Here is a 24603-nt window from a genome sequence, read left to right as displayed (position 1 = left end):
TTCTTTCAAGAACTTGGGTTGAGTGAGGATGGGGTGATGGCTAGAGAAACTGTGGAATTAGATGAGGTGGGTGTTTTGGCAGTGTCCTAAATGTGTTTATAGGAATAGCAAAGAGGTGGGAGAGAGCTTGAAGATAAGGAAGGAATGTTGACAGATTGGGATCCAATAGGAACAACATAGGACACACACACACACTTTCCCACCCCCTCAACAGACATGTGAGTCTCTTTACCATGTAAAGGAAGAGCATTAGACTCCTTTTGACCCTCACAGGAAAGTCTTATCTCTTGCTTCTGTTTCTCAAAACTTCCTTGTATAAAATTATTAATTCTGGAAAAAAAGATTTCCATTAAAAGCACCAAGCAGAACAGATAAATAGATACATGCACATATATAAAATATATGAATACTTATGGTTATATATGTGATTCATAAATAAATATACATTATATATTATATATATAAAATATGTATCCATAGGCATGAATCTCTATGGGCCAAGATACATAATAAAATATGATTTGTGTGGATTTTTAAAAAAATAATCTAGGTTGTGAGAGATTGAAAAGAACACAGATGAAACAAGATTGATCATGAATCCTTTTCATGTTTGCATATATTTGAAATCTTAGTTAATAAACAATATTTTATAAAGCACCAAAGAGTTGCTAAAGTTTTCCATTATTTACTCATTCCTTGAGTTTTATTTTTAATATATCCATATTTTTTCTGAAGCAAGTGAACCTTGGCCAGGCTGCAATGATGGTTGACTGGGAACCTTAATGTCTTCAATGAAAATTGCAACAAGGGACTTTAAAAAAATTCTCCATCTCTTTAATTTCTGTGATCTTGTAGGCAACGAATAAGGTAACTACTTTTTAAAATTGACAGTTTTTAAAATTACTAACATTGAACATCTTTCATGTGCTTATTGGCTATTTATATTTCTTCTTCTGTCATTGATGCTTTTATTTTCTCTAACAATTGCATCAGTTTCCTGTGGCTGCTGTAACAAATGACCATAAACTTGGTGGTTTAGAACAAGAGAAATTTATTCTCTCACATTCTGGAGGCCAGAAGTTAAAAATCAGTGTCATTGGACAGAAATCAAGGAGTCAGCAGGGATGCCCTCCCTCTGGAGATTCTAAGGGTAAAAATATTCCTTGCCTCTTCAAGTTTCTATGGCACCAGGTGGATCATTCTGACCTTCAGGATCATCTTCTTCAGATAGCTCTCTGCTCTATCTTCATATTATCTTATTTTCTCTCTGCCTGTAAAATTCCTTTGCCTTCTTTTTGTAAGGATACATGTGAGTGCATCTAGGGACCATTCAGATAGTCCTGAATAATCTCCCCATCTCAATATCCTTAAATTTATTCTTGCCTTCCAAGAGGTTCCCCCTCCCCCCAAAAAATAAAATAATATTCACAAATTTCAAAGATTAGGCTGTGGATATCTTTTGGAGAGCCATTTTTCAGTCTACGACACTCATTCTTTATTGCTTTTTCTTTTAAGAGTGTTTTACTTTGGAATACTTTTAGATTTAGGACATGATTCAGAAGTAGTACAGAATGTTTCCATATACTCTTCTCCAAGTTTCCCTAAGATGACTTTTTTACATGCTTTTTTTTCTCAGCAATTTTATTTCAATTGCTAATAAGGTTGGATATGATATTTATTTCTAGAACAAAATATGTTGAAAAAAGCCTATGTTGTATTTTTTTTTTTTGTTATTTAAAACAAGATCTCCATTATCTATATACTACTTTTCTAAAGCAAAGAGGGAGAAGAGGACTGTGATTGTGGATAACAAATGAACTGACTGATAACAAGCATGGATTCACATGTTTCCAGTTGAAACAACACCTGGAAAGAATCAAGACTGACAATATGGGTAAGAGTTCTAGTAATTTTTGATAATTCTCCAAATTTACTTTTTACCTTGCCAATATACTTCCATAGACTAGATTTTCTTTCATGTACCCTTAAGAACAGCTTGGGTTACAACAGAAATTAACATGATATTGTAGGTACTTCAATAATGATTTAGAAAAAAGAACAGCTTGGGATACTTTAAGATTTTTATCAGAAGAAAAGATTGAAAGCAATGAATTCATTTTGTGAGTCAGTGTACACTGAGAAATGTGACAGCTTGTGTATCCCATTTACTAAACCCATGATGTGCCATAGAATTACACATCAAACATACTGAATTGGTTACATATTGTTTATTGAAAATTATCCAATGTGATTTGATCCAAAGTCTAAACAATGTCAGTACATCTATGGGTTCAGATAAGTAAGCCTAAAGTCCATTCAATTTCAGGCATTTGGTGGTGTGGGCAAATGATCAATAGGTTTGACATTCATTTTTATTTGATTTCTGAGGTCAAAACTCATCACCATATAGATCTGGCTTTCCTGGTGGCTCAGTGGTGAAGAATCCACTTGCCAATGCAGGAAATGCATTCAATCTCTGGGTCTGGAAGATCCCCTGGAGAAGGAAAAGGCAACCTACTACAGTATTTTTGCCTGGAAAATCCCATGGACAGAGGAAACTGGTGGACCACTGTCCGTGGGATTGCCGAGAGTCTGACAAGAGTTAGCAACTAAGCAACAACAACAACATAGAGATCTGTGGACTGATTCGATAGAATCAGGTAACAGAAGGTAGCATGCTACCTGAAGACTGAAATTTGGGGGTGATAAAATACTTTCAGCTTCTTTAAAACCATGGAGAATCATGCCAGTGCTCTTAGTGTAGGTAGCAGAACAAGCATATTTCCCACTGGGCTATTGGTTTAATGGTTTTATATATGATATAAGTAGTAGTGTTAGTCAATGGTTTTATATATGATATAAGTAGTAGTGTTAGTCACTCATGTTCAGCTCTTTGCAATCCCAGGGACTATGGCCTGCCAGGCTCCTCTGTCCGTAGGATTTTCCAGGCAAGAATACTGGAGTGGGTTGCTATTTCCTCCTCCAGGGGATCTTCCTGACTCACGGATCAAACCCACATCTCTTACTTCTTCTACATTGGCAGGCAGGTTCTTTACCACTAGGCCATGATGTACAAGAGACAAATGGAAAAGCAAACGTTTTATTCAAGTTTGAAATCTCAGAGCTCCTTGGGTCACCACCATCTTCACATATTGTTTTCTTAATGACTTTGGGCCAATTACTTAGTCTCTATACCTCAGCTTCTCAATTGGTGAAAAGGAAACTGTTACAGTGTGATTAATTTATCTCCTAAGGGGGTTGTTTATATTCATTAACTGCTATTAAGAGCTTGGAAGATGAAAAGAGCTAACTGCTTATGCCATGATTAGCCATGGAATAGTGGAATATGATAACTACTTCACGAGATAAATGACTAAACCTGATATGCACAAACTGTGAAATCTGTGGGAGGAGTAAAGACCTAGGGCAACAAGACAGCTGAGAAATCAATCTCATCAAAAACTATATTAGTTACACTTGAGTCCCGGCTTAACGGTTTCAACTGCCTTCTGAAATGTTTGAAATGTCACAGCACTAGCACCACATTTTGCTTTGTCACTACCCATAGTGACATTTTTTTTCCTGGACATATTTTCCCCATAAACCCAGCTAATCTACCTTGACAAATATTCTAAAGAGTTATCAATTATTCTCAGTTACCCTTTGCATGTGCATTTACATACACCTACAGACAACACACAAACTGCTGTGGCTGACAGGGCAGAACATTCTGCTTTTTATTTGTATTATTTGAAGCAAACTAAACACATTAGTGGAATATAAATGGCCACTGCTTTGAGCCAGTGAATATTTAAGGATATTAACTTACTTCCTCTAATAGTCTTTAAGACATTTTAAAAAAGTAAACATATAGAAAAGAATAAAATATCAGACTTTAAGTTTGAGCTCTTGTTGAGGGCTGTTTTATAGTTGAGGGTATCATTACTTATCTAGCTATGAGGTCATATTTTTGCAGAGTTCATTAGAATTTACCTTTAATTCTATAGCAAACTATAACTGCAAAGCCAGAATGTCTTGATCAGCATTTATTGCACTGGCATATTTATTTCACATGTTAAAACTAAAGCGACAAGGTCTCTCCAAAGTTTTTTGAATTAGGATTCTTGGTAAAGCTTTAATGTGATATTTCATTCATGATACCATTCTGGGAACCTCTGCTAGCATTCTAATGATTCACAGATAATGTGCAGTTCCATTTTGTTTTGAGACAATTCACAAACTTAAACTTTTTTTTTTCAGTTTTTATTTCTATGTTTTTTATGTATGTGCATTTTTATTTTTAAAAAAAGATTTAGGGCAGACTCCTTTAAGAAGGAAAATACATACTTTATATGTATTTATATGTATATAAATTATGTATATTGCACTTTGGTCCTTAACACTTTTATTTGGAGTGGAGTATGAGAAAGAACAAATTTAAATTAATTCTCATTTCCAGAACAACCACTGAATACTTAATATTCAAGCTTAAGAGGTGTTAAGTAGTGAAAAGAATGCCAAATTTAGAGGTAGAAAACCTGATTTTACATCCTCTGAAACTTTCATGGCAGTAAAACTCTGACAAATCATTCAGCCTCAGTATTTCCATTTATGAACTGAGAATAATAATACCTTCCTTATAGATTTACTCTAAGGATTAAATGACCAGAGTTTATGACAGAGTCCCTGTTATCTGGTAGCCACTACACACCTAGTTTTTATAGCAAACAATTTTATAGTTTGCTATAAAATTAAAGGTAAATTCTAATGAACTGGGCAGAAATATGACCTTTATTTATCCTCTTTGGTCAGTAGAATCCACTAGAGATCCCTGCCAAAGTGCCGTTACAGATTTTCTAAAAGCTCAGGTTTGCATCACTTCTATGTTTCTAAGAATAGTTCATTCTTGAATAATTTCCACAACTATAACGTGCCTATAGTTTTTTTGTGCTGTGAATCATAACATTCATATTAAAAGTGAATTTGTTTTTAAAGAATTTAATCTTAAGGGGGAAAAAAGTTCATTGCAAATGTTCCTCCAGTTGAGAAAGATTTCAGTGATACAAAATCTGATTGGGTATTTTATTATTGCTTTTTTAAAAATGGTAAGTTAAAAAAAAAGATAAGGTTGCAGAATGGTGAGCTGAGGGTATGACTGTAAGATATGGTTTGTTTCATGACTTAAACTTTTATGTTTAATTTGTGTGTCTCTGAATCCACCATTTTCAGGCTCCAGCTACTATTTCAAGGAAGAAAACACCAGTCCTTTAGAACAAATGACAAGGAACTCCTCATCTAACCTTCAAAAGAGAGAGAAAGGAATGGGGAAGTGCATAAACCTAACAGAGGAATAAGTCTTTCTGGAATACAAGCTCAAATAAATATTTGAACAGGAATGGTATCCTCATGTGTGTGGTGAAAAGTCCGTCTGTTTCAGGCAGCACATTTTGGCAGCCTGACCTGTTGACTTTATCACCTTGGGATCACTGGGCCTTCAGCCGCCTTCCAGCAGGCATCACCCCATACATGTGCATACTCATACCCCAGTGGGGAGGCAGCAGGCCAAGGCCTGTGAATGTCGCTCAGGAGCATCCCGGAGCCCAGCCCTCCCTTGCCCAGACACATTCTTGGACCTCCCTCTTCAACTCTCCAACCTGGTTTTGAATCACTCTCCATCAAATGCCATTTTAGATGCCTCTATTATTAATACTGGCTTTTGGTAGCTCAGATGTTAAAGAATCCTCCTGCCATACAGAAGACCCAGATTTGATCCGGGTTGGGAAGATCCCCTGGAGGAGGAAATGGCAACCCACTCCAGTATTCTTTCCTGGAGAATCCCATGGACAGAGGAGCCTGGCGGGCTACAGTCCACGGGGTCGCAAGAGTCAGACATGACAGAACAACTAATACACATACATTATTAATACATCCCTGGAAGTCAGAATTCTCTTCAGAACACATAGAACTGACAATATTTTCTTCACCAGATTGAATTCTGCTCTCCTCATTTTAGTTTTATGCTAAAACTCCACACATTTGGATTGAGAGAAAAGGAAAGAGGCCAATTCAAGTTTTTGAGAGTTTGGATTGCAGGCTATATGGAAAAGAAGAGTGGACTGACTGCTTGGTAAGTACAGATCTTTAACAAGTTCCATTCATATTCTTCATGGGGCAGGTTAAAATGCCATTTTGGAGATACCTTAACAATCACAAGAGCCTCTTGATGAAAGTGAAAGAGGAGAGTGAAAAGTTGGCTTAAAGCTCAACATTCAGAAAACTAAGATCATGGCTTCTGGTCTATCACTTCATGGCAAATAGATGGGAAAATAGTGGAAACAGTGACAGACTTTATTTTTTGGGGCTCCAAAATCACTGCAGATGGTGACTGCAGCCATGAAATTAAAAGACACTTGCTCCTTGGTAGGAAAGTTATGACCAACCTAGACAGCATATTAAAAAGCAGAGATATTACTTTTCCAACAAAGTGTGGCTCAGACAGTAAAGTGTCTGCCTGCAATGTGGGAAACATGGATTCAACCCCTGGGTCAGGAAGATTCCCTGGAGAAGGAAATGACAACCCATTCCAGTACTCTGGCCTGGAAAATCCCATGGACAGAGGAGCCTGGTAAGCTATAGTCCATGGGGTCGCAAAGAGTCGGACACGACTGAGTAACTTCACTTTCACTTTCAACAAAGGTCCATCTAGTCAAAGCTATGGTTTTTCCAGGAGTCATGTATGGATGTGAGAGTTGGACTATAAAGAAAGCTGAGCACTGAAGAATTGCTGATTTTGAACTGTGGTGTTGGAGAAAACTCTGAGAGTCCCTTGGACTGCAAGGAGATCCAAGGACTGCAAGAAGTCCATCCTAAAGGAAATCAGTCCTGAATATTCATTGGAAGGACTGATGTTGAAGCTGAAACTCCAATACCTTGGCTACCCGATGCAAAGAACTGACTTATTTGAAAAGACCCTGATGCTGGGAAAGATTGAAGGCAGGAGGAGAAGGGGACAACAGAGGATGAGATGGTTGGATGGCATCATCAACTCAATGGACATGAGTTTGAGTGAACTCCAAGAGTTGGTGATGGACAGGGAGGCCTGGAGTGCTGCAGTCCATGGGGTCACAAAGGGTTGGACATGACTGAGTGACTGAACTGAACTAACAGTCACAAAGGTGGACACTGCCTAGGTTGCCCTCTGATTGGTTGGTGAGTTCAAGAAGGAAGGAGGTGGTTTCAAGAGATGATTTCTGAAGGCAGAAGATTCTGCTTGGTACCCAGAATAAGAGTCCCACCACCAGTGGCCCCACTACCATGATCTGATATGACAAATGCCCAAAAGTTACCTTAAAAAATGTCATTATACTCTCATATGAAATAAAAATGCCAGAAACAAATTACCATCTAAATGGGAACCATCTGTTGTTTATAGGTATTTTTAGATATTTGCAATGTTTTCAGAAAATACTTTTTGCTGCTTTTTGAAAGTCACTCTACAATGAAAATGTTTATGTTGTATGTTTCACTTTATCTCACCTTCCTCAGCCTTTTAACTTTTAATAATTCTAGTTATTATTATTTTTTAAATAAAAGTAACAAATCACTGTGTATTATTCACACTTTGATCTGCTTGCCTTCCTGAACTGAATCACTATACTCAACATATACTTTATTCTTCCAGGTTAACTTTGGGAGAGTTTATTTTCAATGGTCAAGAGTTTTAAAAGTAATGAGTACAATGTTTATACTAATAACCAGTACTCAGGTAATTAGTCAGAGTAAAGGTTGGATAAATAAGCAATTTTAATATGAGAAGAATAGTTTTATTCTTGCAAGGCATTCACCCAAATTTGCAAAAGTAGGATCAATGAATCTGTCCTTGACTTCATGGATGAATTGTGAGCTTTTCATCAGGTTTATGGGATTATATGAGATAACATCTGTAAGTGCTGAATTAGTCTGGCACACAGGAAGCCCAAGAGGCTTCCCAGGTGGCTCAGTGGTAAAGAATCCCTGCCAAGTAGGAGATGTGGGTGCAATCCCTGGGTTGGGAAGATCCTTTGGTGGAAGAAATGGCAACCCATTCCAGTATTCTTGCCTGGGAAATGTCATGGACAGAGAAATCTGGTGGGCTACAGTCACACAAAGAGTCGCACAAATGGGGTCACAAAGAGTTGGACACAAAAATAACAAATAAAAACAGTTATAACAGTGTTAAAACAATCCTCTGGGTTTCATCCTGATCAAAAGGAGGGAGAAGTTGAAGACGGTGTCAACCACTGCCCCCATAGCTTTTTTGCTGTGTTCCAGTGTGCGATGCATATTACTCTGGAACTGCTTGGATCACTAGGGAAAGTTCTCCCTCCTTACTACTCACATTTACTGTGGAGGGATGGTCTAACACAGTACTTCTCAGAGGCCATTGACTTGCCTTGTTCACCAACCATATGCCAATAAGAATTGTGTGAGCTTAAAGGCTTCCCTGGTGGCTCAGTGGTAAAGAATCTGCCTGGCAATGCAGGAGACATGGGAGACTCAGGTTCGACCCCTGGGTAGGTAAGATCCCTTGGAGGAAGAAACAGCAACCCATTCTAGTATTCTTCCCTGGAGAATCCCATGGACAGAGGAGCTTGGTGGGCTGCCGTCCATGGGGTTGCAAATGACTGAGCAACTGAGCATGCATGCACTGACAGAAGGGTGAATTCTGGGGGTATGTCATCATTTTGGTCCCCCCAAAATCCAGAGCAGTCTTGCTGATGGCTTCCCTCCATCCAGGCTTAAGGTTTTCCAAGATATTGTCATAGTTCACAACTCACTTCACTGCCCTGACTCTCTTCTTAAGAACCACAGGTTCCAGTGGTTGCCCTAGACTGGCAGATGGGCTAAACTCTGAAATGATGTTTTACAAGAAGGCGGTTCTTGCTGTGGCTGGATTTATATTACAGAAGCTTCATTGGGGAGGCACATTGTTCAAACTTGTGTGTTGGAAGGAATAGGTAGAGGAGGCAGTAATATGGCTGCCCAGCCTGAAGCTGGCCCATATCCTAGACTGTCAATAACTTTTCCAAAAGTGAGCTCCAATAGCCAACAACCTCAAGCTGACCTTGAGGACTTAGCAGCAATATCAGGTCCCATTAGGGTCTGAAACATCTCCAGAGGCATTTGGTCTGCAAACTCAGTGAGCAGCCATCCACCTCACATTTGTGGCCATTCTGATTTTAGCAAACAGCAAACTGTGAAATTCCAGGACCCCTATGTCAAGGTCTTAGGAAGCCAGATGCCCCCAACAGTCTCTTCAGAGAATAGCAGCAAGAGAACCAACTGTCATCTGTATGTTTGGTTTTCTGTCTTCACGGGTTGCCACAGGGCAGGCGTAGGTGAGTGTGTGTGGCATGGGGTTGCAAATGGGGAGTGGGGGTGGGAGAACAGAGATTAGACATGGAGAAAATGAGCTTAAATGGAGAGCATGGATTTCATGACTATAAACCAAGACCAGTGACCTAGGGGAGACTGATATTGCAGCCTTCCAGAGGAGTATTCAGCATCCTGGCTACAGCCTCAGGCTGAGGCTGAGAGCATGTTGGTAGGTGTGACTTTTGCACCCCTTTTCCTGAACCTTCCTTCCTTCCTGCCTCACTTCCTCCAGTTCCACCATTCTATTTCTCTTGTGACTTTAAAAAAACAAAAGATATGGGCTAGGCTGTTAATACTGGCTAGTCTAGGAGGGAGTGGGCAGGATATTATTCACTTTAAAATCTCTGTATATTTTTGGATTATATTGCTTGTTGCTATAAGCATTTACTCCTTTTGAAATGAAAAATAAAAAGTTGATAAACACATTTTCTTTCCCCTACTGCTCCCCTCCGCCAAGTCTTCTGGTTCCTTCCATTCCAGCCCAGTAAAAATTTCTATTTCCCAAATAGTAGCCTCCTCAGCAAGATAATGATCAAACTAGTTGGCTAAAGTAATTCCACTAATGCGTGTGTGAGAAGTGTTGTTGGGTGATGTTGACATTGATGATTACCCAAAAAGTGGCTGCAGGGCATTTGAAGAGCAGTTGGCCTGGGTGGTAATCCTGCTACCACTGTTAGCTTCATTCAGGACTTTGAGCATGTCATTTCAAATGTCTGTATCTTGGCCCCAATTCTTTATCTTACATGCAAAACTAAGAAAACAATACTACCACTCTTGCTAACCTCATAAGACTCTGAAAGTTTTTGAAACTTTCAAAATGTACTTAGAATGCAATTGCTCACTACATTTTCTCCTAGGTCTGATGGCAATGGTGGCGGCGGCAATGATGTGCAGGAAAATGGTGAGAAGGGAATATCATTTCCACCCCACCCCGCAATGGGGCAAAGATGTGTCCCCATTGACTAGATATCATGACTATTTTTTCTTAAATGGATATGCAGGTTCAAGAAGTACCTTGTAGTTTATACCCACTAAAACCTAAAACACAAATTACTTTGCTTTGTACTCTTTATAGACTGATATGACCTCAAGATGGTTCTCTTAGTATAATTCCACTTTTTGTAGAACACTATGGTGGAGAATTGGCCTCCTCAAGAACACTCTTTCTTTGTCACATCAAGTACCTACTTTGTCCTTTGACTCTACTGTTCTTGTACTGGGCTCTTAAAATGAGAGAAAATCAAATGCTCATTTAAAAAGTGAAATGAGAATAAAATTTCAGTCACAAGGAAAATCTTTATTATTTTTAAAAGCAATGGATAAAACAAGGGAAATTAAATCATAACCTTTACCTGAACCAGTTCCTCCTTTTTTTTTTAACTTAATTCCCCTCATAGGAAAATAATTCATCCAGTCTGACTGTGTTCATTACCACATAGCTGGCATGGTTGTCTCACGCAAGCACCAAGAAGATATGAAGCTAAATCAACAGACCCTGATTTGTTGGCTCAACCAAGTATAAACTAGCCACTGGAAAATCAAGTTGAAAACCTAGGACAAATATATGAAAGGGACAAGCCACAGCTTGCAGGAAAGAAAATGTTTGCAGAAAACTCCAGTGCTACAGGTTTATCTAAGGTGTGGTCTCAAGTAAGCTGCAGTAATTACCCAGGATACCACAGTTAGTGGCTGAAAACTGAGGTGTTTCATGGACTTAACCCTTTCATCCCACCCCCAAATTCTTCGAAGAAATTACAGTTTAGCCAGGTTAGAGTAAACTAGAGGAATTGTTTTTATTGTAACCAAAATTGTTTTTAATTCATTTCTACCACTGTCTACCAAAGATATCTCTTAACCATGGCTTTTAGGGCCTTCTTTCTAAATATAGAATTATGAATAGATAGGCCTTCTTGTATATTTGTGTTATTTCCTGTCCCAGCCCTAAAATCAATCATTTCTCCAAGGAGCCCTGGTTCCTTTAATTGAAAAGTGGTATTAGAACTCACTTCTAATACCACTTTTAGAAGTGGGGACTTCCCTGGTGATCCAGTGACTAAGACCATCTCCCAATGCAGGGAGCCCAGGTTCAATCCCTGATCAGGGAACTAGATCCCACATGCTGCAACTAAAGATCCCGCATGATACAACTAAGACCCAACACAGCCAAATAAATATTTAAAAAGAAAAAAAATCAAGATATGAGTACTGGTGTTCTCATTGCTTCTGGGGTGTAATTGCTTCTAGGTCCTCTCCGTGGATAGAGTGAGGAAATGTGTCTATACTAACCTCTGGATACACGTATCTGTAATTATTTCTGTATATATCCATCTATATCTTTGTGTGCTGAAGATAAGTTTATACTGATGTCTCTGAATCTGACCAGTACCACATGATTCTTTCTAGCTTTTCCTCTTTATTTGTAACTTCCTACTCCATCTATGAGAAATCTGGTCCCCATCATGCACTAACCATTTACTTACTTATTCAGTCTTAGTATACAAGTATAGCAATCTCAGAATTAACAAACATTCCCATGGTTATTGCAACAGAGTCTACCATTTATTCATGAATACCTCTTGCTGAGAACTTCACTGAGACATGCAACTGCTATGATATACTTCGTACATCTACCTCTCATAAAAAAAAATTCTTTCACATATACAAGACCCTGCATTGTGGTCATGATATAATTCTGGTGGTGAGAAATTGAGGTTCAGAGAAATTAAATAATGTGTATCAGATAGCACAGTTTACCAGTGGTAGATGGGATTCTTCTCTTAGCCACTAGATCTCCCTGCGGATGAGCAAAGGTATCTGGAATTCATGGGGTACCAGTAAGAATGGCACTGATAGAGTGAAACCAGACACAGTAACCAGGGCCCTGAGGCACCCTCTCCCCTCAACACTCACAGAGACAACCTCACCCACTCATCAGGAAGAACCTGTGTCACTAGGACAGAAGGAGCATGACTATAAAGAGTAAATTCATGTCTTTGATATAATTCATCTCTCAATAGTGGCAAATATGTTTGTGATCAGAAAAGATATAACTGTAAAAAATTCCACGTCTCTTAGCCATTATCACTGGGAATCACTCCAGAGCAATTCTCCATAAACGCACACAACTTCGCCATCTTCTCTTCTAGGCAGATGAGAAAGTATAAGCTGGGCCCGGATGATCTCTTTAGGGGCTGTCACGAGGCAGATTTGTTCAGAAAGGGCATAGAGAGATCAAGTGATCTCAAGGGGGCTTTACTTTCAAGGACTGTTCGTGAGCTCTTTTGTTTGGAGAGCATCATCAGGGAGTAACTGGTGGGATGTTGCCTGGAGGTATATATTCAGATACGTGTCATGATAGATTATCTTGTCAAGCATATTGATTAATAAATATGACTTTGTTCAGACTCCCAATATGTAAATAGTTGAATGATATTTTATCAACTCCATTATGCATGTGTTTTCTTTAAAAGCTCTGTTTGCAAATTAAATGGTATCCTTCTAACTTACACAACACCCCTTTAAATAGGTTTTAATCAATGCCTTTAAATAGGTTTTAAAATATTATATATTAATACATTTAGAAGGATTCCCTGGGTCATCTAGTCTTGGTTCAGAGTTGTTGAGGTCTTGACAAAGGTTGGACAGTTGACTTTGACCAAAATAAGCTGCCTAGTTTCTTGAGTAGCCTTCTTTGGTTTTCTTCTCTTCAAGTGATATGAATGGTCATTATTTACCTGCTAGAAGTGGCTGTAATGAGAGAAACTGGAATAATATAATTACACATTGTAATCTATTAACTATGCACATACCCCAAATTTCTTTGGCAGAGGCAGGAAGGTTGGGATTAGAGTTAAAGGAGAAAGATGAGAAAGAAGATGAAGAATTGCTGTTTGTCTCTGAGTCTTGAAATATTAGCTATCTATAGCTGCCAAACAAATTGCACCCCCCGCCCCTCCAAACGTAGCAGCTTGAAATGATACATATTTATATCAGGGTATCTGTGAGTCCAGAATTCAGGAACAGCTTATCTGGTTGGTCTCTTATGAGGCTGTAGCCAAGATGTTGGCCAGGACTGCTGTCATCTGAAGGATTGATTGGGGCTGGAGAATCAGCTTTAAAGACTGCTCACTTCCATGGCTTATATGTTGGACTGGGCTGGTGGCAGGTGGCCTCAATTCCTCCCATGCAATTCATAGGCTCAAGTGTCCTTCTTAAGCAGCAATTGGTTTCCTTCAATGTGGGTAATTCAAGAATGTGAGGCAGAACCTAAATATCTTTATGATCTGGCCTCACAAGTTACACTCATCATTTTTCCATCACCCCATTGGTTATACATACCAGCACTCAGTAGTGGTGGAGGAGACTACACCAGGATGGGGATTCTAGGAGCCTTATCTCACTTCGTTTCTCTATTTATAAATGTAAGGTAACATTTTCCTGGTTTGTCTCATGATATTATTGTGAGACTCACATGGCACAGTGTATATAAAAATCAGACATGAAAGAACATAGAAATATAATTCATAAGTGTCATTTTCAAATTATTTTGAGGAAAATATTTCCTGGACACCTGCCATATCCCATGCCCTGGGAAACAGTAGTGAGCAAGATGCACATGGTCCTGCCTTTAGACTTTATCTTCTAGCAGAAAAAAACCGAAAAGAGGCCACAAAAAGTAGAATAATTATGAAATTGTTTTGTTTCCATGTAAGAAAAAACAGCATCCTCTGATGGAGAGAAATAGGTGCTGAAGCTAATAGGAGGATTATGAAATGCCCTCTCAGCATTCAACTTATCAGGTGAGATCTGAAGAACAAGACGGACAGTCACATGATGAGACTCAGACCACACTGGGCCAGGGATCCCTGCTGAACAGTTTGGTGGCGCTCATAGGCTGAACTCTGCAAAACACCAAACTATTGTAAAAGCCCAAAGGAGCATGGCTAGCCTGTGATACTTACTGTTAGTCATTGTCTCAGACATTATAAAGTGTGTTCATTGTGCTTCCCATTCAGGGAAAATTGTCTATTGACCTTCAGCTAGAGGTGTGGCACCTGAAAGAAGCAACCAGAGAGATAGTATTTGCAGGGCTTAAGATGCATCTGAGGATCCAAAAAGCCTCCCCCAACCCCCTCTCACTGCCCCAGCCCCCCCAACTCCTCCCCACCCCCCGCTCCACAATGTGGTAGCCTTGAAATTTGCCAAAAAATAAATCAAGCCCTGTGCAGGGGGGCTGAAGAGAAAACAATGGAGGATTATCTGCTCCTCTCACTCTGTTCCAGGTCTTCATGGAACCAGCTGAGGACTGGGTGAAGGAGATTAGAAGATGGGAAATGGAAATTAAACTTCATGGCCAGCTTCCTGGCTATCTATTCCAGGTCAGCCTCTTTCCTAGATTTTTGTGTCACTCCATACCTTTAAAATCTCTTTCATATCCAACAGAATCACTGGACACAGGGCAGGCTTACCCTAATTGTGTTGGTTTCTGAGTTTGTTTTTAGTTGATTTAAAAAAAAATGCTCTTACTTTAATTGTTTCATTATTTTTGGCTCAGAGCAATAGAAACCATTCTTCCAATATTCAGTCTCTCTAAGTAAGCATAGACCTGAATGGAGAGAGGTAAGCCACCCTTAGTTTGTGGGAGAGTAAAAGATACAGTAAAGTATCTCCATCAAATCCTAGCTCAGAATCCTTTTGTCTGAAGTCTAGCAGAAGTGTCCTTTACATGAGAGGGCTTTACAAACGGATCGCTGAAAGCAGAGACATTGCGGGGTCCCTCGTGAATGTGTATCCCTTCCCATTCACCCCACCTGTATCAGAACAAGCAGAAGGATAATACAATACAACACCTGAGCAGCTGGCACAGGCACGTTTAGGCCCACAGAGGCTTTAAAAGGAAACCCAGAAGCCCACAAACTCCCCCAAACAATTTTGCTTTAAATATGGTTTTTATGTTAATCTCCATCACAATAGATGATCAGAATCAAAGGAGCGCCCTATGGAAAATTACTGTAAAGCACAATGCTCGCGACAGGGTGCTTCTTGGCCAAGAAACATACTTGACAAATTGCTGCAGGATCATGCTGGATGAAGCCTCATTGTGGTTATTAGATATATGACTTAGGGCCATGTACCTCTTTTGATCTAGCCCACTGCTGCCAGTGTTTGCAAACAGAAACCCAGGTTACTACCGCATCCATCCCGGAGCTCACTCTCTCCAGAACCCTGGCCGTCCGGCATCGTGGTTCTAGCCATGGACATTGACGTCAAATGGATCTGAATCTTAGCTTTGCTGTTTCCTGTCTCTAGAATCCTGGGTAATTTGCATCTGTCTGAGACTCTGTTTTTTTTTTTTTTTAATTGATTTTTAAATTAGATGATATACATGGTCATTCTTTAAATTCAGAGTATGCATGTAGACAGAAATAAGATAGCAATGTATCTCAGTGGATACAAAGCAAATATTTCTTTTTTAATTTTTATTTTATATTTGAGTATAGTTGATTAACAATGCTGTGTTAGTTTTAGGTCTACAGCAAAGTGATTCAGTTATACACATACATATATCTATTCTTTTTCAGATTCCATTCCCATTTAGGTTATTACAGAACATTAAGCAGAGTTCCCTCTGTGTACAGTAGGTCCTTGTTTAATTATTTTCAATATAGCAACGTGTACATGTCAGAGACTCTCTTTCCAATGGGAATAAAAATAATGTGTACTTTCTAAGCTCGTTGAGGATTCAATAAGATAATGTTGAGAAAACATCTTTCATAGTAAGTGCTCAGAAAATATTTGTTATTTTTATTGTTTGTTATGCTGCTCAGTCGCTTCAGTCGTGTCCGACTCTATGCGACCCCATAGACAGCAGCCCACCAGGCTCCCCCGTCCCTGGGATTCTCCAGGCAAGAACAATGGAGTGGGTTGCCATTTCCTTCTTCAATGCTTGAAAGTGAAAAGTGAAAGTGAAGTTGCTCAGTCGTGTCCGACTCTTAGCAACCCCATGGACTGCAGCCCACCAGGCTCCTCTGTCCGTGGGATTTTCCAGGCAAGAGTACTGGAGTGGGGTGCCATTGCCTTCTCCGATTGTTTTTTATATAATATTATTAATCAAACTTCCCAGGTAGCACAGTGATAAAGAATCTGCCTGTGAATTCAGGAGACTCAGAGATGCGGTTTTGATTCCTGGATAGGGAAGATCCCCGGGAGAAGGAAATGTCCACTCACTCCAGTATTCTTGCCTGAGAAAATCTCATGAACAGAGGAGTCTGGTAGGCTACAGTCCAAATGATTGCAGAGAGTCAGGCACAACTGAGTGACCGAGCACAGCACTGTTCACCTTTCTACATTTCAGAGTAAGGTATGGCTTGTGGGCAAGGTCTTCCCTGTAGCTCAAATGGTAAAGAATCTGCCTGCAATGCAGGAGACCAGGGTTTGACCCCTGGGTCAGGAAGTTCCTCTGGAGAAGGGAATGGCAATCCACTCCAATATTCTTGCCTGGAGAATCCCATGGACAGAGGAGCCTGGAGGGCTTCTGTCCACGGGATCACAAAGAGTTGGATACAACTGAGCGACTAACAGTACCATTACTACTATGGCTTGTGGGCAGGTAGAGTCTACATCCATTATCAGTTGCATCTCTAACACTCTTTCTCTATATGGGTTTCATGGTTTTCTTTTTGCAGCTATTAATAACAAATCTAGCCAGCATGAGACTATAGTATGTTCTCTATAAGCCAGAGTTCTGGGATTATACTGTTACTGTGCATTTGGGCCTCAATAATGCTGTTAATGCATGAACATGGATCAAAGCTGAAGTTAAGTTCCAAGGGTTTCAGTTTAGTGAAATGTTTTTCAGGCAACTACTATACACTTTGGAGAAGTCTTTTCAGCCATATAACAATCTTCCTATGAGCCATTGTACTGGTTTGGGTATCCCTTTTAGTAACATTAGCTAAAGGTTTTGTATTATTTAAAATTCACCTTAGAAGATCTGGGAATAGTTGAGCTGACTGGAAAAAGGCAGTGGGCACTTCAAGTTCAATGTAAATTTTCAATGTGGTTTAAACAAATTAAAGTCCTCTTTAACTCACAGTGCTTAATATGAAAAGCATCCAGACTAACACAATAGGTCACACTTAAATGATTCTCTCCTTAAGAATTAAACTGTCTTTGCACCATGCATTGGTGGCAGAAGATAATAAGATGCAGCTCTCTTAACCGAATCTTTCTTAAAGGAACTGACCAGGTAAAAGAATGGAGTTACTGTGCATGAAAAAAGAAAAATACAAAAATAATTTGGCCTGTTAAAAGAATCAATTTTTCTGTGTACTGGAGCAAGACGCTAACAAGCATGACAGTGAGCCCTTCGGCTATTGAAACACTCTGTAAAGTCTTTGCTTCAGCATGGAAGGCATCCATGGACGAGGTTTCAGTGCGGGGTGAGTCTAGCTGCCCAGGTCTGAATTCATAAAGAGTTTCAGATAGGATATGTCTGTGACTACAGGGAGTTGGGATTCGTTACAAGATTGTATGTATGGGGGAGGTGAGATTAATAGGATATTGAGGATTTAACCCTCTAGAGAAACAGAATATTACTTCTGAGTCTGCTAACCAACACTGAACCCTATGGCTCAACTTTCGTGTTTGTATAAAGTGGTCACTTGTGTTAGTACTGGCATAGAAAGGGCAGAAGACTAAATGGGGTTAAGACATTCAATTTCTTCTGATGTAGCAGGTGAAGATGGAGTTGGGAAGAGGCTCCATTTTTGTACTGAGATTGCATAAAGCTGACTGAAAAGTTCTGTCATATTCTTTTTGAATAGGCCTTTTAAATTCTTCATAAATTTGAAATTCTTTCATCCCAGCAAGTGAAATATAGCTCTAAGTTTGCACTGACTGTATGAGAGACACTGTTCTTTACATCCGTTTTCTTATTCAGTGTTCATAGTAACCCCCTGAGGCATGGGTAGGTATTCCCAATTAAGAGACCCACAAACTAAGGCTCAGAGAGTAAGTAACAAGGCCAAGTTCACATAGTAGTAAGTGGAAAAGTGGGGATTTGAACCCAGGTCTTTCTGTCCAATTCTAAGATGTTTTTATGATGCCCCTAAGTGTTATGTGATTATCTTTGCTTCTATTTGGGCTTCCTTGTCCCACGGGGAACAGCAGGACCGCTCCCCCCCACCCCAGAAGGCCAGGGGACAAGTCCTAAGTCACTCCTCTAGGGAGAGGACTTTTTCATGTTAGAACTCTATTCAATTTCAAGAGCTAAAGGGTGCCTATTTTTTGTGTTTTGACATATTAATCATAAATGTACTTATGGAGACACAATAAAATATTTTAAATTGGAACTATCAGACAGTATGGAATGCTGGTCACCCTAATTACAAGACGCACAACATAAAAAAATGGTACTGCAGTCCCTGGGCCCTGACAGCTGCCTCGCGGGGGTGGGTGGTTAAGGGTATTCTGACTATCTAGATGACTCTCTCCTTTTATACAGCAAAAGAATGTAAGCACCACTTAAAACACCAATATGGATCAAGTGATTCTGATCTTTAGTCAATCTCCATCTACCCTCTGGGCTTCCCGGGTGGCGTTAGTGGCAAAGAACCCACCTGCCAGTGCAGAAAACGTAAGATGTGGGTTGGATCACTGGGTCAAGAAGATGCCCTGGAGGAGGGCACGGCAACCCACTCCAGATTCTTTTCAGGATGATCCCATGAATAGAGGAGCCTGGGCTACAGTCCATAGGGTCCCGCAGAGTCAGACATGACTGAAGTGACTTAGCAGACATGCACATACATCTGCCCTCCAAGACCTTTTGACAGGTTGAGGCATCCCTCTGGCTTCTTGAAGAATGTTGAGATTGGTTTTAATGGCAGTGTGTGAGAGAAACCTGGTAATGGGAAAATGCTAACACACATGCGCGCGCACACACAATGAACAATGTGAGCAGAACAGAGAAACTGCTAGAGCCACAAGGTGACTACAGTTGCTGAAAACGTGCTGTCTCTAGCTCCTCTGCATCACCACCTGTGGACTCTGCTCTCTGGGCAAAGTTCTCCCATTCCCCATTCCTGGATGAAACATCCTGGAAACCCGTTCTACTTGATCTGGTTAGCTAGCTCCATCTGAAAAAATAAATTCATGCCAAGGCTATTTGATTGTCTGCTTTTACTTCTAGTTTTATTGAGATACAACTGATATAACAAGACTGTATAAGTTTGAGATGTACAGCATAATGATTTGCCTACATACATCATGAAATGATTATCACAATAAGATTAGTGAACATTCATCATCTCATAGAGATATAAAGTCCAAGAAACAGAAAATTTCCTTGTGATTAGAACTCTCTTAATTTCATATGTAACATCACATACAACAGTATTAATTATATTTATCATGCTGTACATCACATCTCTAGTACTTCTTTATCTTATACCTGGAAGTTTGTGTCCTTTGGCTGCCCTCATTTCTTCACTCCTGCTTCTGATGAACACAGATCTCTTTTTCTATGAGTTTGTTTTTGAGATATCAATGACCTACTACACTATGTTAGTTCCTGTTAAACAATATAATGATTTGATATTTCTGGACATTTCAAAATGATTACCACAGTGAGCCGAGTTACAATATGTCAGCATGCTAAGATATTGCACAGTTACTGACTACATTCCCCACACTGTACATTTCATACCTGTGACTCATTTATTTTGCAACTGGAAGTTTGTGCCTAATCTTCCTTACCTATGTCTTTCCTCCCTCCACCCACTTCCCTCTCTGCCAAGGATATTTTAAATCCAAGTTCAAGTGGCCCCAAAGTCACCTCACAAAAAGAATGTATGAAAGCATGTATTTATTTAAAATCTTTCACATGCAGGCTGAGTGCCACAAAGCAGAGAAATCAGAGACCAAGGTGAACACTGTTGGGCACAGTTCTTCAACATAACATTTGTTCTGAAAAGCACAGTTGATTATGAGAAGAGTCTAGACAGGGATAATGACCTTTTACTTGGACTTGCAAAAAAATGGAGGAGGGAGGGAGGAGAGGAAAGAAGGAAGGAGGAAAGAAAGTAAGGGAGGGAGGAAGGAGAAAGAAAAAATGTTAACATGATAGGTGCCTGAGCCAAGTACTTTCAGCCAGTCTACACAAAATGTGCACTCAGTTAAATCTAGGTTGGCAGCTAAAAATGTGATATCACAGTACATTCAAATGCCTTCAGAATTTGTGAGCTTCATGACAGAATCTTGGGAGGGAGAAGGAAATTAACCAAAGTTGTTATTGTCATTTACAGAAAGTCAGATGTTAGAGCCCAGCACAAATCTCTCAAAATAGACTGGATTTGCTTAAAAGCAAATGGTTTTTGTTAGGGGTTTATTTTTCTTGTGTCAAAAACATAAAGTTACACTGTAAAAGGAAGTGGTAAAACCTACATCACTCAAAGCATTGGAGATGTATCCACGTGTTCCCACATGCTCAACAGTTATTTAAAGTGTGATTCTCATTTTACCTGTTAATCCAATACTTGGAAGTATTCAACAAGGAGCTTAGCCTTTTTCTCAGTTCTGATTTCTGAGCAATTGCAGAGAACACATTCTACTGGGGGAAAAACCCTGAAATGTTTACATTCCAGAATCCATTTTCAGATCAACAGTATTTTATGAGGTTGATTAAAGGTGTTTACCTTCAGAATGAAGCACCAATTTCAGTATAAGAACTATGTTCTTTTCAACATAAGAACTATGGGCTGAGGTTTGTAACATTGTACAGGAGGCAGTGATCAAGACCATTCACAAGAGAAAGAAGTGCAAAGAGGCAAAATGGCTGTCTGAGGAGGCCTTACAAATAGCTGAAAAGAAGAGAAGCAAAAGGCAAAGGAGAAAAGGAATGATATACCCATTTGAATGCAGAGTTTCAAAGAATAGCAAGGAGAGATAAGAAAGCCTTCCTCACTGATCAATGCAAAGAAACAGAGGAAAACAACAGAATGGGAAAGACTAGAGATCTCTTAAAGATAATTAGAGAAACCAAGGGAACATTTCATGCAAAGATGGGCACAACAGAAGCAGAAGATATTAAGAAGAAGTGGCAAGAATACACAGAACTATACAAAAAAGATCTTCATGACCCAGATAATCACGATGGTGTGATCACTCACCTAGAGCCAGATGTCCTGGAATGTAAAGTCAAGTGGGCCTTAGAAAGCATCACTACGAACAAAGCCTAGTGGAGGTGATGGAATTCCAGTTGAGCTATTTCAAATCCTGAAAGATGATGCTGTGAAAGTGCTGTACGCCAGCAAATTTGGAAAACTCAGCAGTGGCCACAGAAGGGGAAAAGATCAGTTTTCATTCCAATCCCAAAGAAAGGCAATGCCAAAAATACTCAAACTACCGCACAATTGCACTCATCTCACACGCTAGTAAAGTAATGCTCAAAATTCTCCAAGCCAGGCTTTAGCAGTATGTGAACTGTGAACTTCCAGATGTTCAAGCTGGATTTAGAAAAGGCAGAGGGGACCAGAGATCAAATTGCCAACATCCGTTGGATCATTGAAAAAGGAAGAGAGTTCCAGAAAAATATCTACTTCTGCTCTATTTACTATGCCAAAGCCTTTGACTGTGTGGATCACAACAAACTGTGGAAAATTCTGAAAGAGATGGGAATACCAGACCACCTGATCTGCCTCTTGAGAAATTTGTATGCAGGTCAGGAAGCAACAGTTAGAACTAGACATGGAACAACAGACTGATTCCAAGTGGGGAAAGGAGTACATCAAGGCTGTATATTGTCATGCTTCTTATTTAACTTATATGCAGAGAACATCATGAGAAATGCTGGGCTGGAAGAAGCACAAGCTGGAATCAAGATTGCTGGGAGAAATATCAATAACCTCAGATATGCAGATGACACCACCTGTATGGCAGAAAGTGAAGAACAACTTGATGAAAGTGAAAGAGGAGAGTGAAAAAGTTGGCTTAAAACTCAACATTCAAAAAACTAAGATCATGGCATCTGGTCCCATCACTTCATGGCAAATAGATGGGGCAACAAAGGAAGCAGTGACAGAACAGACTTTATTTTTGGGGCTCCAAAATCACTGAAGATGGTGGCTGCAGCCATGAAATTAAAAGACACTTGCTCCTTGGAAGAAAAGTTATGACCAACCTGCTGCTGCTAAGTCGCTTCAGTCGTGTCCAACTCTGTGTGACCCCATGGACTGCAGTCCACCAGGCTTCCCTGTCCCTGGGATTCTCCAGGCAAGAACACTGGAGTGGGTTTCCATTTCCTTCTCCAATGACCAACCTAGACAGCATATTAAAAAGCAGAGACATTACTTTGCCAACAAAGGTCCGTCTAGTCAAAGCTATGGTTTTTCCAGTAGTCATGTATGGCTGTGAAAGTTGGACTATAGAAAAAGCTGAAGTGAAGTCGCTCAGTTGTGTCCAACTCTTTGCGACCCCATGGACTGTAGCCCACCAGGCTCCTCCATCCATGGGATTCTCCAGGCAAGAATACTAGAGTGGATTGCCATTTTCTTCTTCAGGGGATCTTCTTGACCCACGGATCGAACCCAGGTCTCCCACATTACAGGCAGATGCTTTAACCTCTGAGCCACCAAGAAAAAGCTGAGTGCCACAGAATTGATGCTTTTAAACTGTGGTGTTGGAGAAGGCTCTTGAGAGTCCCTTGGACTGCAAGGAGATCCAACCAGTCCATCCTAAAGGTAATAAGTCCTGAATATTCATTGGAAGGACTGATGTTGAAGCTGAAATTCCAATACTTTGGCCACCTGATACAAAGACCTGACTCATTTGAAAAGACCCTGATGCTGGGAAAGGTTGAGAGCAGGAGGAGAAGGGGACAACAGTGATGGTTGGATGGCATCACTAACTCAATGGACATGAGTTTGAGTAAACTCCAGAAGTTGTTGATGGACAGAGAGGTCTGGGGTGCTGCAGTCCATGATGTCACAAAGAGTCGGACATGACTGAGCAACTGAACTGCACTGAACGTAAGATTTTTCTGAATGACATTCAAGAAATACCTAATGAATGTATATATTTTATCTATATATTTAGGAGAGGTTCTGTGACATATAATAATAAGGAAAAAAGGTTTTTCTAGATTGAATATATGCATAATGGGAAAAGTTCCAAGAATTGAGAGAAAAGCAACTTTGGCCTGAACTTTTCGAGATAACTGGTTCAATTATGTCATTCCTCTCCCTCTGTAATCTCATACAGCTTTAAATTTGAGGGGAGAAACAGGTACATTTTCATTGCAGTATAAATAATCTCAAAAGAGAAGTTGAAATCTAATTTTTATGATACTCTTTAAAAAGTTTAAATGTCTTAGAATTTTTAGAATATTTAAACAAAATATAATATTAATAACTTCTGAGTATAAAGAGAGGAATAACATTAAGTTACTTTTTGTTAAGCCACTTTTAACATTGTATATACTAACCTCGGACATGGGGTAGCCCAGAGGAGCTACCCCATGCCCGAGGCCAGGGACGGCAGCCTAGATGAGCAACCCCACATCCAAGGAGCGGTGGCTGCGTGGGTGCAGGAGGGCGTAGAGGAGCTATTCCACTTTCAAGGGCAGGAGGGGTGGTGGTAAGGCGATACCCCTCATCCAAGGTAAGGAGCAGCAGGTGCGCTTTGCTGGAGCAGCCGTGAAGAGATACCCCACCTCCAAGGTAAGAGAAACCCAAGTAAGACGGTAGGTGTTGCAAGAGGGCATCAGGGCAGACACACCGAAACCATACTCACAGAAAACTATTCCATCTAATCACACTAGGACCACAGCCTTGTCTAACTCAATGAAACTAAGCCATGCCCATGGGACCACCCAAGATGGGTGGGTCACGATGGAGAGGTCTGACAGAATGTGGTCCACTGGAGAAGGGAATGGCAAACCACTTCAGTATTCTTGCCTTGAGAACCCCATGAACAGTAGAAAAGGCAAAATGATAGGATACTGAAAGAGGAACTCCCCAGGTCAGTAGGTGCCCAATATGCTACTGGAGATCAGTGGAGAAATAACTCCAGAAAGAATGAAGGGATGGAGCCAAAGCAAAAACAATACCCAGTTGTAGATCTGACTGGTGATAGAAGCAAGGTCCGATGCTGTAAAGAGCAATATTGCATAGGAACCTGGAATGTCAGGTCCAT

The 24603-nt window shown here is 40.0% G+C and overlaps 1 long non-coding RNA gene across 2 annotated transcripts in view; it reads left to right on the top strand.

The window, feature by feature from the left end:
- LOC139183622 (uncharacterized) overlaps positions 1–12040 on the top strand; it is a 105766-nt gene extending 93726 nt beyond the window's left edge. The window contains exons 3-4 of one of the 2 annotated variants that reach the window (XR_011567172.1): positions 1777–1894; positions 5230–12040. This is a non-coding gene — a long non-coding RNA (uncharacterized lncRNA). Of the gene's footprint in view, positions 1–1744; positions 1895–5229 lie in introns of both variants that reach the window. The other variant, XR_011567171.1, reaches the window with a different exon arrangement.
- Positions 12041–24603: the final 12563 nt, after the last annotated feature.

This window comes from Bos indicus, chromosome 1 (assembly GCF_029378745.1).
Source record: "Bos indicus isolate NIAB-ARS_2022 breed Sahiwal x Tharparkar chromosome 1, NIAB-ARS_B.indTharparkar_mat_pri_1.0, whole genome shotgun sequence".
In the NCBI taxonomy this organism is placed as follows: Eukaryota; Metazoa; Chordata; class Mammalia; order Artiodactyla; family Bovidae; genus Bos; species Bos indicus.
This window is presented reverse-complemented; position numbering and strand designations above follow the sequence as displayed.